This window comes from Hemicordylus capensis, chromosome 2 (assembly GCF_027244095.1).
Source record: "Hemicordylus capensis ecotype Gifberg chromosome 2, rHemCap1.1.pri, whole genome shotgun sequence".
NCBI classification, from domain to species: Eukaryota; Metazoa; Chordata; class Lepidosauria; order Squamata; family Cordylidae; genus Hemicordylus; species Hemicordylus capensis.
In genome coordinates this window covers 162,368,056-162,383,195 of record NC_069658.1, presented here as the reverse complement: position 1 = coordinate 162,383,195, position 15,140 = coordinate 162,368,056, and the positions used below count along the sequence as shown (strand labels likewise).

The 15,140-nt window shown below is 44.6% G+C and overlaps 1 protein-coding gene across 2 annotated transcripts in view; it reads right to left on the bottom strand.

Annotated features, from left to right (window-relative positions):
• The window catches only part of CASR (calcium sensing receptor), a 123,827-nt gene that overhangs the window by 81,993 nt on the left and 26,694 nt on the right, over positions 1–15,140 (bottom strand). The gene's annotated exons all lie outside the window — the stretch shown is intronic.

The window sequence follows — 15,140 nt, the reverse complement described above, 5'->3', positions numbered from 1 at the left end:
GCACAGCTCCATGCCGCAGCAACTCATGAGGAGACGCCCACCTGGGAGGTTACAACAAGCCTCCTGGCCTTGGGGGTCTCCACAGCATGCCCCGCGCATGCGTGATGGAGCCGGTAATCGTGTGGGCAGCCGATCTGGCCACCCAGGTCGAGCTCCCTGCTTGTCTGTGGGCAGAGCGGACTGAGCCCGCTCTCCCTGCAGAGCCCAGTTAGGCTCTACATACGGATCCTGTGTAGAGCCTCAATGAGTATTGTTTACTACCTAAGTCAAAACAGAGGCAGAGACTTAAGAACAGCCCAGATAGATCAGGCCCAAGGCCCATCTAGTCCAGCATCCTGTTTCGCACAGTGGCCCACCAGATGCCACTGGAAGCCACAGGCAGGAGCTAAGGGCATGCCCTCTCTCCTGCTGTTACTCCCCTGTAACTGGTACTCAGAGGCATCCTGCCTTTGAGGCTGGAGGTGGCCTATAGCCCTCCGACTAGTAGCCATTGATAGACCTCTCCTCCATGAAGTTATCCAAACCCCTCTTAAAGCCATCCAGGTTGCTGGCTGTCACCACATCTTGGGGCAGAGAATTCCACAAGTTGATTATGCGTTGTGTGAAAAAGTACTTCCGTTTGCTAGTCCTAAATTTCCTGGCAATCAATTTCATGGGATGACCCCTGGTTCTAGTGTTATGTAAGAGGGAGAAGAATTTCTCTCTATCCACATTCTCCACACCATGACTGATTTTATAGACCTCTATCATATCACCCCAGTCGTCTTTTTTTCTAAACTAAAAGCCCCAGGTGTTGTAGCCTTACCAAGTGGTCCCTCTAATTTTTTTCATCTCTGCGCGGAATGAGTTTTGTTCTGGGCAGCAATATCAAGGCTGTCTGTGAGCATGTGCATTTGGAATAGGGCCTTCCTAATTCAACCTGAGCGGCATCTAAAATTAACTGAGCGGACATCAAAAAACCTGTGGGCGCGCACACACCTTAGAGGGAACAGTGGTCTTGCCTCATAAATAGGTGGCCCTGATCATCTTGGTGCCCTCTTCTGCACCTTTCCCAGTTCTACAATTTCCTTCTTTCGATGTGGTGACCAGAATTATACGCAGTACTCCAGGTGTGGCCGCACCATAGTTTTGTATAAGGACATTATAATATTAGCCATTTTATTTTCAATCCCCTTCCTACCTAATGACTCCTAGCATGGAATTGGCCTTTTTCACAGCTGCTGCACATTGAGTTGACACTTTCAATAAGCTGTCCACCACGACCCCAAGATCCCTCTCCTGGTCAATCACCGGCAGCTCAAATCCCATCAGTGTATACTTGAAGTTGGGTTTTTTTGTCCCACTGTGCATCACTTTACACTTGCCAACACTGAACCAGTCTGTGAAAATAATACTGAGCTAGATAGACCAAAGGTCTGACTCAGTATATGGCCATTTCCTATGTTCCTATGTTTCCTAACCACATTTGCCATTTTGTCACCCACTCTCCCAGTTCGGAAAGATCCTTTTGGAGCTCCTCACAATCTCTTTTGGATTTTACTACCCTAAATAGTTTGGTGTCATCAGCAAATTTGGTCATCTCACTGCTTACCCCAACTTCTAGATCATTTATGAATAAATTAAAAAGCACCAGTCACAGCACAGATCCCTGGGGGACCCCACTTCTTACTTCGCTCGATTGTGAAAACTCTCCTTTTATACCTACCCTCTGTTTCCTGTCCTTCAACCAGTTACCAATCCATACATGTACTTGTCCCCTTATCCCATGACTGCTAAGTTATTTCAAGAGTCTTTGATGAGTAACTTTGTCGAAAGCTTTTTGGAAGTCCAGGTATACTCTGTCAACTGGGTCACCTTTATCCACACACCTGCTGACACTCTCAAAGAACCCCAAAAGTTTATTTTATTTTACTGCCCACTCCGAAGACTCTGGGCGGTGTACAAAAACATGCAAAGCAAGACAGCATTAAAATTACATTCTAAATTAAAAACTAAAGTAACCAACACAAAGAAAAAACCAAATAGGTAAACTACAGGGCAAAAGCCTGGCGAAAAAGAAAAGTCTTCAATAGAGATTTAAAAATCAATAAGGAAGGAGCTAAACGAATCTGAAGGGGAAGGGAGTTCCAGAGAAGTGGGGCAGCAACCGAAAAGGCCCTTTCACAGGTCCTAGCGCCCCGAACCTCTCAGAAATCAGGGACTGACAGAAGGGCCATCTGAGAGGATCTGACTGGACAGGATGTAACTGGATGGGAGAGGCGGGACTGTAGGTAGACAGGCGCCAAACCCCGCAAGGCTTTGAAGGTCAAATCCAGGGCCTTAAATTGAACTCAGTAGCGAATAGGCAACCAGTGCAATGACTGCAGGAGAGGTGTTACTCTGTCATATTTTCTGGCACCCATGAGTAGGTGAGCTACTGCATTCTGGACCTGTTGTAGCTTTCCAATCGTCCTCAAAGGTAGCCCTAGATAGAGAGCGTTACAATAATTTAAGTGGGAGATAACAACGGCATGGGTCACTGTCATTAATGCCTGCCGATCAAGGTAAGGGCATAATTGGCGAATCAGATGGAGCTGAGCAAAGGCACTTCTGGCCGCAGCCTCCACCTGCTGTTCAAGCAGGAGGCACGAATCCAAAAGGACCCCCAAATCATGAACAAGCTCCTTCGGGGGAAGCGCCACCCCATCTAGAACAAGGTTCACATCCAGCTGTTGGCCGGTATGAGGGCTGAGTAAGAGTAGTTCAGTCTTAGTGGGATTCAGCCTGAGCTTATTTTGATTCATCCAGACCTTAACGGCTTCCAGGCATTGAGTAAGCACAGAAACAGTATCGCCAGAATGGTCTGGGATGGCAATATACCGCTGAGTATCATCAGCGTATTGATGAAATCTCACCCCAAACTGGGAAATGACCTGACCTAGCAGCTCCATATAGATGTTAAAGAGGACAGGGGCAAGAACTGAACCTTGGGGAACTCCATAAAGGAGTAGCCATAGGTCAGAGCATCTGTCCTCAATGCATACCAACTGGACACGCCCACTAAGGTAAGAATGGAACCACTGTAAGACAGTGCCCCCGATACCGAACCCACGCAGGCGGTCAAGAAGGATAGCATGATCGATAGTGCCAAAAGCTGCTAAGAGATCTAAAAAGACCAAGAGAAGGAGACTACCCTCGTCAAGGACCCGAAGAAGGTCATCTACCAGAGCGACCAGTGCTATCTCTGTGCTATGCCGAGGCCTGAAACCCGACTGATAAGAATTAAGATATCTAGTTTCTTCCAAGACCCTCTCAAACTGGGCACATACAACCCTCTCTAACACCTTCGCTAAAAAAGGGAGGTTGAAGATCTATAGTTGTCAAGGACCTCAGGGTCCAGGGAGGGTTTCTTCAAGTGAGGGCGAACTATCACCTCTTTAAGGGCTGCTGGCACAAAACCCTCATGTAATGAGGAGTTAACCAACTCCCGTAGCCAAGAATTAACATTCCCACCGGCTGTCCTAACCAGCCAGGAGGGACAAGGGTCCAAGCAATATGTTGCTGCACCCATACCCGAGAGAATTGTGTCCATAAAAGGTGAGTGAGGCAAGATTTACCTTTGCAGAAGTCATGCTCGTTTTCCCCCAGCAGAGCCTGTTCTTCTACGTTTTATCCTTGAGAATGCTTTTATCCTTGAGAATGCTTTCCATCAATTTGCCTGGAACAGACGTTAAGCTAACCGGTCTGTAATTTCCCAGATCACCCCTGGATCCCTTTTTGAAAACTGGTCTTACATTTGCTACTTTCCAGTCTTCCTGTACAGAGGATAAGTTTTATATTTTAGCAAGGAGGTCGGCAATTTCACATTTGAGATCTTTGAGGACTCTTGGATTGCCCTGGCAATTTGCCATCTGGCCCTGGCAATTTGCTAGATTTCAGTTTTTCCAGAAAGTTTAGAACATCATCTTTTGTCACTTCTATCTGACTCAGTTCTATAGCCTCCGTCCCTGAAAAGCCTGGTTCAGGAGGTATATGCTCAGTATCCTCTGCCATGAAGACAGATGTTATTCTGTCTCTCTCTCCCTCAATGGGTGTGTTCCCCTTAAGTATAATAGTCTGGTTTGCTGCTACATGAATGCATGAAGGTGTGATGAATGCAGTTGCCACAGAACTGTGGCTTGGATGTCCCCTGTTTTGTTTGCTCACACAGCAGAATGTTGTTTTTCGCAGAATGCTGACTGCCCAGGTACAGAATCTCACTTAACAGTCTGAGCCAGTGAATAAATTTTGTGTGAAATGGTGCTCAATTAGTAAGACAGCCAAGCATGATGTGTAAAATAAACTTGTATACCAAACCAGGGAGTTACAAACTGGGGCACGATCACTAGTTTTAACTTGTTTCAGCTTTCGATATGTCACCTAATCATTCTAACCTTGCTGCCTAATACACATATGTATATATGATACAAGTTATGCATCATTTTGGGATGACTGCCTTGGCAAAACAAGCAAGCCCACTAGGCCAAATAACACAGAGTGCTTTGTCTTCTATTTACTTACTAGTTCCAAACGGTAATCATTTTGGCATTGGTGAGTAGAAGTGTTCCAATTTAATCTGAACTTATTTGTAGGGTGGAAGGGGGGCATGTTCCATGGAAAAATTGTGGTTTTCTCTAATCATTACGTGCCTTTATACCACCTCTAAGAAGAAATAATTTATGATGCCTCATCAAACAAACATTATCGGTTGGCTCCTTTCTCCCTTGAATGTGAACTCTTAGTCCTCTAAAATATTTAATTAAGAGGAAATGAAGCATCATTTGGAACTGGAAAGTACTGAGGCCTTAATGCCTTTATCAGAGAATAATAGTTTTCCTTTCCTGTCATTTTGTGCAGACTACTTCTGGTTGTTTCAATTTTCTTCTAATGGCTTAAGCATTAGGAAGGCACATTGTCTGTCATTTATAGCTACAGGGCTGGCTGACAATTTGAGCCATTTCAATGTCTACAGTCACTTCAATCCATATCTGAGTGATTCTACAGCTTACAGCAGTAGCCCCTCAAACTGTAGGGTCAGCCTCCATTTTGTATGTGTGTGTGTGCTTGCCTTATTTATTTATTGTTAGAGGCTATGCACCATTTTTCAAAAATCACATTACCAGAGTGATTTACAAGTTAAATCTTTTTTTTAAAGGCCAACATCCAGACTAACAAAGGGTGCATGCAGCAATGCTAGATGCACGCCATGGGGGAAGAACAATTTTTGCCAACTTCCCCTTCCCTCTTTCACCTGGCTCTGACTCCCCAAAATATGGCTCTAAGGGTTGTGCAGCCTGTGAGACATATTTGTGTGAGTCACAGTGGGCTTCAGAAGGAAGGGGAGATTGAGAACACCCCTCCAGTGTTCCCTCTAAGAGGGATTCCCAGATGTTGACTAAAACTCCCATAATCCCCAAGCAAAAGCCACTGCAGCTGGGGATTCTGAGACTTGTAGTCAACAACATTTGGGAAACCCTCTTAGAGGGAACAGTGTGCCCCTTCCCTGTAGTGCATGCTGCATGCTTGCTGCACCAGTGCTTCATTAGTCTGGATGTCAGCCAACCCCCCCCCCCCCCAAAAACCCCACTAATCATACGCACACAAGATTAAAGGAGCAGCAGATAAGAGCAACATAAAAACTGTCATTACAATTCTGAGATTTAAAGGCTTGGAAAAACCAGCCTCTGGCACCAAAATGACATAAGGGTAGGTGCTAAACAAGCCTCCTTGGGGGAAGCATTCCACAAGTGAGGACCCAGTCACCACCCACTTCACCTCAGACAGTGGGGCGAAACTCAAAGGAGGGCCTCCAAAGGCAATCTGAGTGCTCGGGCATGCTGATGTTGGGGAAGGAAATCCTTCAGGCACCCAGGCCCCAAGCCATGTAGGATTCAAAACAAGCACCAGCACTTTTAATTGTGCACAGACATGATCAGGATCCAGTGTGGCTGTTTAAACACTGACACGTTGGTTCCCAGTTCCAGAGTTAGCAGCCTAACAGCTGTATTTTGGACTAACTTGCAATTTTCTAACACTTTTCAAAAGGCAGCCCCCCATGTACAGTGCATTGCAGTAGTCAAACCTGGAGGCTAGCAGAGTATGGATAACTTTGGCCAGGTTATCTCTGTCCAGGAGGGGCTGTAGCTGGCACACCATCCTCAGTTAGAGGAAGGTGTTCTGTTCGATGGCAGCAACTATGTTTCCAGTAGCAAAGTTGGATCTAAGAGCACCCCAGCATCTCCCAACAACATGAACCATCAACCAGCAGTACCACCATCTTGTCTGGACTGAGCTTCTGTGTATTGGTCCTCATCGAGTCCATTACTGTTCCTAGACTGATTTAACACTTTCAGGTGTTTGTAACCTGTGTGTGTGTGTGTGTGTGTGTGTGTGTGTGTGTGTGTGTGTGTGTGTGTAGAGCGAGAGTGCATTATAATTTTAAAGCAGATGGAGACTTCCTCCCCAGATCCCTACTCAGTTAAGTCCTGGATGAGCTGAAGACTCTCACTGCTCTCTACTAATCTCCTGATTTGGGTAGAAGGAAGTTCAGGAAATGTTTCTACATTGTTCCAATGATAATTCCTTGCATGTTATCAGATGTCCTGTTCTATGCCGAATGTTGAATTAGTACCTTAGTTCACCAAACGCTCCATGAAGCAGCAGTCTGCACAGAACTGGCTATGAGAATCTCTACATATTCATCTGCAGAACAGATAATTAATTCTGGGGTGAGTGGAACAAGTTAATGTAACAGCCAAGGCAAATGTACATGCCAAAGTGGCTGAAAATGATGCTAACACCAGGAGTACGCATATTCCCAATTTTCTATCATGTGTGAGCAACTAGGTAGGAGGAGGGGAGAGTGATCGTGTGAGAGGGTAGGATGCCATCACTGTACCCAGCTTTCATATCCCGCATTTTAACATGGTAGGAGGAAAAACCGTCCTGCCCAGCTCCTGTGCATACACGATCACTCCCCACTCCTCCTCCCTAGTTTGCTCGCACATGGTAGAAAATTTGGAGTTACACTGTTCCTGAAGCTGGGGAGGACACTTGTCCCACCCAGTTTCCAATCATCAGCACCAGCCTATTGGCTGGCTGCCCCATTGCTATCACTTCCTCTGGGGAACACAGCACTTAGCAGCCAGTTCTCTGAGACAGGTAGAGATTGTGCCACTCGACTGTGCAGTGGTGCTCTTTTTTCCAGGTGCAGATAGCTTTGGCACAGATGGCAGTGTAACCCCCACCATTACTACCAGTACTATTGGTAGGTTCACTGAACTGGCAAATAAACGGTGTATGATCTCCCCTCCCCCCTTTTAATGGACTGTGGAATGTGCTCAGAAGGTCCTTAGAATCTTCTAGAGTTTTCAAGCCCAGCAGAAAGCTCCTGAGCAGAGAAGGAAAGAGAGATTTGGAGATCTTCTATTCTTTTATGAACTTGCATATATATTGCAGTTCTTCTTTGTGCAAGATTTGCACACCAGTTTGGGATTCTGGACAGGCCCACCTGATCTTGTTGCACCAGGACTTTGTCATTTCGGCTGCTCACCCACGGGACTTTCAGTATGGACTGTGCAGGAGTACTGTTGGGATAGTTCCCTCAGGGTTTCTCAACGTGTGGGTCCCCAGATGTTATTGGACTTCAACTCCCATAATCCTCAGCCCCAGTGGCATTTGGTTGGGAATTATGGGAGTTGAAGTCCAATTACATCTGGGGACCCACACGTTGAGAATCCCTGCCTTAGATGAAAGAGACTGAGGTTTGGTTTGGGTTTTATTTAGTAGCCCTATGATGATATTGTATGTATGTTTTATGATTTTGTGTAATTGGGTATTTTAAGTTTACTTCTATGCATGCTTAGCAAATTCAGTTCTACAAAGAAAAAAAATGTAAATGTTTATAAACCTGGGAGTTTGGCATAATAATTTGTTTTGTTTTGTTTTGTTTTTGTTCTCTTTCTTGCAACCACTGGGAAATACACTGTCTCAAAATATCCATATAGAGAGAGAGATGTGAACCCCAAAACCCCATTTCCTGAATAAGATGGGTTACAGCAGCAAGGGGGCAAGCAAACAAGCCACCATGTGCTTCCTCCTCTCCTTGCCTGCCCATTTGCTACTGCTGACACCTCCCCCTCCTGCTGGGAAAGAGAGAGCCCCACAGTTAAATGGCACAACTTACTCCCATCTCAGGGAACTAGCTGCCAGTCAGGCACTTTTCCCCAGGAGGAAGTAACAGCATCAACAGAACCACCCGCCAGTGTTTGCAACATAACAGCACTGGATCTGCTGTTATGTGCATTCACAAGAGAGCATTAAGTGCACCCATAGCATTTTGTCCCTCTTTTGAATATGCATATATCTTGACCCTAAATTCAGGGGGAGGCCAAAGTTCAAAACATTTGAGAAACACTGGCATACAATGAACACCTTTAATCCAACATTGCTGTTTTCAAATCTCACCATCAGCAATAACATCTTCAGACATGTTAAATAAATCTCAGTTTTATTTTAATGAACAATCAGGTTTTCTGTGTCCTAGGTAAAGCCCACATCTTGGAATAAATTGTGGACAAGGAAGAGAGGATATATGTTTGTTGCTTTCCCAGCTCTTTAAGTCTGAATGAGGAATTACCAGCCGGTTCTCTCCGAGGGGCCAGGAAACAAGAGGGTAAAAGGAAGTCAGCAAAATGACAATGTGCATAGACTAATACGCGTTCCCTGGGCATCCTCCTGACTCCCACTTGATGCTTACATGGGGGGTTGATTTGATTTAAATCAAATAGATTTAAATTGCTTCCCAGACGGACTCAATTTTTAATGACTTAAATCACAATTTAAATCACTAGTGAGGAAGATAATTTATTCCTCATTTTCCAGTAAAAGTACATTTTTGTTATCTAATAAAACTTTAATACATATTCAGAGATAGATGTAGGTTTCATGTTTATAAGGTGCACACTTCTCATAATTCTGTTTCATTCAGGCAACCAGCCCTTGCATTTCTTTGTTGCACTGTTTGCATTTCACGCTAGGGATGTGAGGACTGGTCCGGAGGTTTGGGGGCTCGTTCCGGAGGTTCAGAATCAAACCAAACCACCACCACCCCCGGTTCCATCTGGACTGGAACAAAACCTCTAGAAAAGTCCGTGAATTTTTTTTTTAAATTAAGAAAATAAAATTAAAATACCTGTAGCCCCTTCGGGGGGCTTTCTGTAGGCCACAGGTGTGTGTGTGTGTGTGTGTGGCATGCACAAATTTGTGCATGTGTGGCGGCTGCATGCACAAATGACCTCTGCGAGGCCATGGGCCATGCCAGGCCTCAGAGAGGCCATTTACACATGCGCGGCAGTGGCCAAAATGGCCACCACGTGCAGTTACGAGGCGCGAATGGGCTGAAAAGAAACCTTTTAACCCAGCCACAGCAGTGATTTCAGAGGCTGGCGGGGGAGGGAGAACCTTTGTGGACACACACACACACACACACACACCATGGCCTACAGGAAGCCCCCCGAAGGGGTATAGGTATTTTATTTTATTTTTTAAAATTAAAAAAATCTGCGAACCCCCCCTCCCGGACTCGGGGAGTGTTCGATGGGGGCCGGACCGAACTTGGCTGGTCTGGTTTGAGTCCAGGCCGGACTTGAACCGAACTGGGCCAGCCAGTTCCGTGCACACCCCTATATCGCACACATCTGCCTTGGCTAGCTCCCATGATAGATATTTCCCTTCTACAACAGAAGACACATCCGGAAAAGTTTTCCTCAGGACTGCATTAATATGTTCCGTTCACTTTTGGTTTCACTTTCTATTTCCATCCCATGTTGCTTGAATTTATATCCAGACTCCACCTCCCTGCTCAGATCTACTCCATTCCAAAAAATCCTCTATTCATTCATTGACCTTCTTTGTCTTTGCACCTTGAGAGGGAGGCAAGGGCTTCAGAGTGTGTGTGTTGCATGTACACCACCTGCAGAATGGGACTGGTCAGGTCTGCTATCTCTCATCCCCAAATACTACTGTTAACATGTTCATAGAATAGAATTAGAAGTTATAATTAGTATTAATGATGATAGCCTTGATGGAGATTCTTTTTAAAATTTGTTTTTTAAATTAAAATCCAATTTTTAAAAATCAGATTTAAATTTTACTTATTTATTTATACTTCGATTTTTATCACCCCTACTTACATGTATACATGAGGTTAGTAGAAAGAGCATACATTATCTCCCATCTTTCGGATCAAACACTGGTGATAGGCTGCTATCCATGGGAAATTATTTAAGATGAATTTTAGAAAAAGTATTTTAATTATAAGAGCAATTCAGGAATAAGCTGCCATGTTAAATCTCCTTCCTCTGAGGTATGTAAGTAAAGGTTGAACAAACATCTGCCACACTTGCTTTAGATTAAGGTTATCCCATCATTGACGGTGGCCTGACCTGGCCTAGATCTAGGTTACTCAGTTAAACTGCTGGGGGCCAGTCTCCTCCTGCCATGCTGCTCTGGGGGCAATCAGCAAGAACTACCATCTAGTCCTGTATTTCTTTACATTAAGCACACCTATCACTGGAAGCAACAGAGAAAGCAGCAGAGGCGACATTTATAAGAGGAGGGGAAGGGTGATGGCTCAAGCAGGCTGGTCAGAAAGGTGGGTATCAGGCGTGATGTGACTTGCAGACTGCCTATTAAGGACAAGAGGCCCAAATGAGGTCTTAAAACCCTGTGAACTGAACAATTCTGTTATCGTCTTAATTGGTTTTCTCTTAATGGAAGCGTAGGTCTTCCATTAAGGGCTGGATGTGGGCCAATAAACTGAAGCAGAATCCTGACAAAAGGTGCTATTGGTTCATGATTCAGGGTGTTTGATCTGTTCTGGATAGAGCCACCATCCCTCTAAAGCAGAGCTGCACAACTTCAGCCCTCTTGCAGATGTTGGACTACCCAACTACCCAATCATACCCAACTACTGGCCACTGTGGCTAAGGATGATGGGAGCTGTAGTAGTACAAAACGAGCTGGGAGGCTGTAGTTGTATAGCTCTGCACTAAAGGATCTGGTTTGCCATCTGGAAATTCTCCTAGATCCAGCACTGTCACCGAAGTCCATGTGACCTCTGCTGAAGTGCCTTTTGCCAGTTGCAGCTTTTCCTGGACAGATAGAGCCTAGCCACAATTATCCATGCTCTGGTAAGCTCTGGGATTCACTACTTTCACATATGGCATGTGAGGCTGCCTGACTGATCAGAAAACACAGTGAAATCATAATGCAGCTACCATCTTGGCTGTTAACTGGAACCAGTCACCAGGAACATATCGTCATGCTCTACCTGGGCTGAGGCTCCACATGTTGCTGTCCTTTGTAGCAGCTGTTGCACAGCAGCAAGTTTTTGAGCCTCCAGGCCCAAGGCAAACTCCAGCCATTGACTCCCTTTGCAACAGGAAGAAGCTTCTTGTCTAACGCAAGCCTTCTCTTTTCTCTAGCTTGACTACTTTAGTGCCGTTCCTTGATTGATTGATTGATTGATTGATTGATTGATTGATTAAGTACCATCAAGTTGGTGTCGACTCTCAGCAACCACATAAATAGTTTCTTTCCAGGATGATCTGTCTTCAACTTGGCCTTTAAGGTCTCTCAGTGGTGCATTCATTGCTGTCGTAACCGAGTCCATCCACCTTGCTGCTGGTCGTCCTCCTCTTTCCTTCAACTTTCCCCAGCATTATAGACTTCTCAAGGGAGCTGGATCTTCACATAATGTGTCCAAAGTATGATAGTTTGAGCCTGGGCATTTGTGCCTCAAGTGAAAATTCTGGATTGATTTGTTCTATGATCCATTGGTTTGTTTTCCTGGCTGTCCATGGTATCCTCAAATGTCTTCTCCAGCACCAAAGTTCAAAAGCATCAATGCTTTTTCTATCTTGCTTCTTCAAAGTCCAGCTTTTGCATCCATAGAGTGTCACGGGAAAAACCATTGTCCAAACGATTCTAATCTTTATAGGTGTAGACACTTCACGGCATCTAAATATCTTTTCCAAGGCCTTCATTGCTACCCTACCAAGTGCTAGTCTGTGGCATATTTCTTGACTGTTGGATCTTTTACTGTTGACAGTCTATCCTAAAAGGCAGAAGCTATCCACCATTTCAATGTCAATTCTGAGGCTGATTTCTGTATTTGTTGTCATTAGTTTAATCTTCTTTACATTTTCTACAACTTCTCTTCCCTACAACTTTTTAGTTGTAGTCCCATTTTTTCACTGTGCTCCTTGACTTTCATTACTAGAGCTTGCAGATCATCTACATTCTCAGCTATCAGAGTGGTGTCATCAGCGTAGCGCAGGTTATTGATGTTTCTTCCTCCAACTTTAAAACCACGCTCATCTTCTTCCAATCCAGCTTCTCTCAGTATATGTTCAGTTTATAAATTGAATAAAGAAGGAGAAAGCATACAGCCTTGTCTTACTCCTTTGCCGATCTGGAACCAGTCTGTTTCACCATGTTCCGCCTGGACTGTGGTTTCCTGGACTGTGGTTTCCTGGGCTGTGGTTTCCAGAACAATCTCATTAGAACAATGAGCTGTTCTGGGATGCCCATTTTCCTAAGGATATTCCACAACTTGACATGGTCAACACAATGGAAGGCTTTTCTGTAGTCAATAAAGCACATATTGACTTATTTCTGGTATTCTTTGGTTTTCTCAATTATCCAGCATGAATCAGCAATGATGTCTCTTGTTCCTTGGCCTTTTCTGAAACCAGCTTGAACATCTGGCATTTCCCTTTCCACATGGGGCTCTAATCTGTGTTGGATGATCCTGAACATTATTTTGCTAGCATGTGAAATTAAGAATATTGTGTGATGGTTTGCACAATCTGTTAAGTCTCCTTTCTTTGGTATGGGTATGTAGACTGACCTCTTCTAATCTGTTGGCCACTGTGTTGTTCTCCAAATTTGATGGCATAGTTTTGTTAGAGCCTTGACTGATTCTTCTTCTGTTGCCTGCCATATTACTATAGCTATTCCATCAATTCCTGTAGCCTTCCGACTTGGTAATGACCGGAGTGCTGATCTAACTTCATCTCTCTGTACTAGAGGTTCTTGCAAATAGGAAATATCTTCTAGAGTAGTGTTTCTCAACCACCGTTCCGTGGACCGGTGCTGGTCCGTGAGCAGTTGAGTGCTGGTCCATGCTGGTCCATGAGGAATTAATCCCCCCACAAAACAATTTTGACCTGGTGAGAGCCTCCATTGCTGGGAGCTCTCTGGAGCTCATTTCTAGGCAGGCAGCCCTAGCTGCTGGGATAACATTCATTTCAAACAAGCTAATTGAGTGTTATCCCAGCAGCGAGGGCTGCCTGCCTAGAAATGAGCTCTGGAGAGCTTACAGCAGCTGTGCCCCCCCCGACTTGAAATTATTTTGGGGGTGCCTGGGGGTGGGGGTGACCCCTTTACTAACTGCTGGTCCGGGAAACTGCGCACAAAGAATGTACCGGTCTATGACTCTAAAAATGTTGAGAAACACTGTTCTAGAGTATCTTGGATGTGGACGTCCCTGCTGTACAGTTTTTCAGTATACTCCTTCCATCTCTGTTTGATCTTCTCTGAATCAGTTACTCTCTGTCCTTTGGCATCCCTTAACATACCAATTCGAGGTTGGAACCTCCCTCTGAGTTTAGAGATCTTTTGGAAAACTTTTTTCCCCCATGTCTATTTCCATCCTCAAGGTCTTTACAGATGTCATTATAGTACTGCTCCTTGACTCTTCTAACAGCTTTCTGAAATTCCCTATTAAGTTCCTTTGTGAGGTCTTTATCTTTCTTGACTTTGGCTTCTCTCCTCTTCTTGGCAATTTCCACCATCTGTTCTGACATCCATTTTGCTTTCTTCTGTTTCTTGGTCTTTGGCAGTCAATTAAGGCTGTTTCTTACCTTTGGCTTATTACTTGACCATCTGGCTTGTTCCTGGAGTTTGTTTCTAACCTACAACTTGCTGCATGTTCTGGACAACCTACCTAGTTTCTCACCCCTAGCTTTACTCTGTTGCCTCCCCTCATTTCCTGCCCCCCTGTTCTTGGCTGGCTACCTGACTCTCCCAGTATCAGCCTTGAGCTCTGTGCCACCTAGAAGCTGCTGCCCATGGCTCAACCTGACACATATTTTAAAGGAAAAAAGGAAAGATTGTGCTGTTGAGTCAGTGTCAACTCCTGGTGACCACAGAGCCATGTGGTGCACTGTCCAATGGACTGTTTCTTAACACGATTCAAAGTGCCATTGTTTATTTTCTAAGTCTTAGGGCTTGGGACCCAAGTACCTGAAGGAATGCTTCCTCCAACATGTTCCAGTCCACCAATGTTTTGGATCTGTGTGGCATTATTTTACTTCTATAGTGTGTGGACTTCTTTCTGATTTCTATTGTATTTTTACTGGTGATTTTAATGTTGCCATGTCTTGTATTTTTTATTGGTTATCTTATTGCTATGATTTGATGGATTTGTAGGACACTATTTGACTGTGCATTGCCAGTTTTTTATTGTTTTGCTTTTGTCTAATGACTAATGGAAATAAAACCAGTCAATTGAATACATTCCCACTCCTGTTCTGAGGTCATCCTTGGAGGCCCTGCTCTGCTCCAGGTGCCCCTGCCTTTGGAGGTGAGGCAGGTGGCAACTGTGGAAAGAGCCTGCTCAGTTGAGGCACATTGCTTGTGAAATTATCTCCCCAGGTCACCTGAAATCTGTGCTGCTATCCTTCAGGCAGCAGGTCCTTTGCCTGAGAGCTTGGGAGGAGATTATAACTTGCCCCAGTTGACCAAGTAAGTGGCAATTTACAAGCCTATTTTACTTACTACCTAGTAATAAACCTCAGTTAATTTAAATCAATAAACCCATGGCTCTAATGCTGACTATTTCTGGAAACAGGTTCAAAACAATGAGCAAAGCAACCTAGTAATGGAATCTACCACTATGCATAACGATTCCTACATCAGCACCCTTCATGGGATAAAACATTCTTTGCAGACAGGACCACAATCTCCAGCAGGAACATCATCAAAGCTCACATTCCATGCTGTCCAGTACTGATCTGCCTGTTCTGACTAAAGGCCAAACAAAACATGACCCTTAA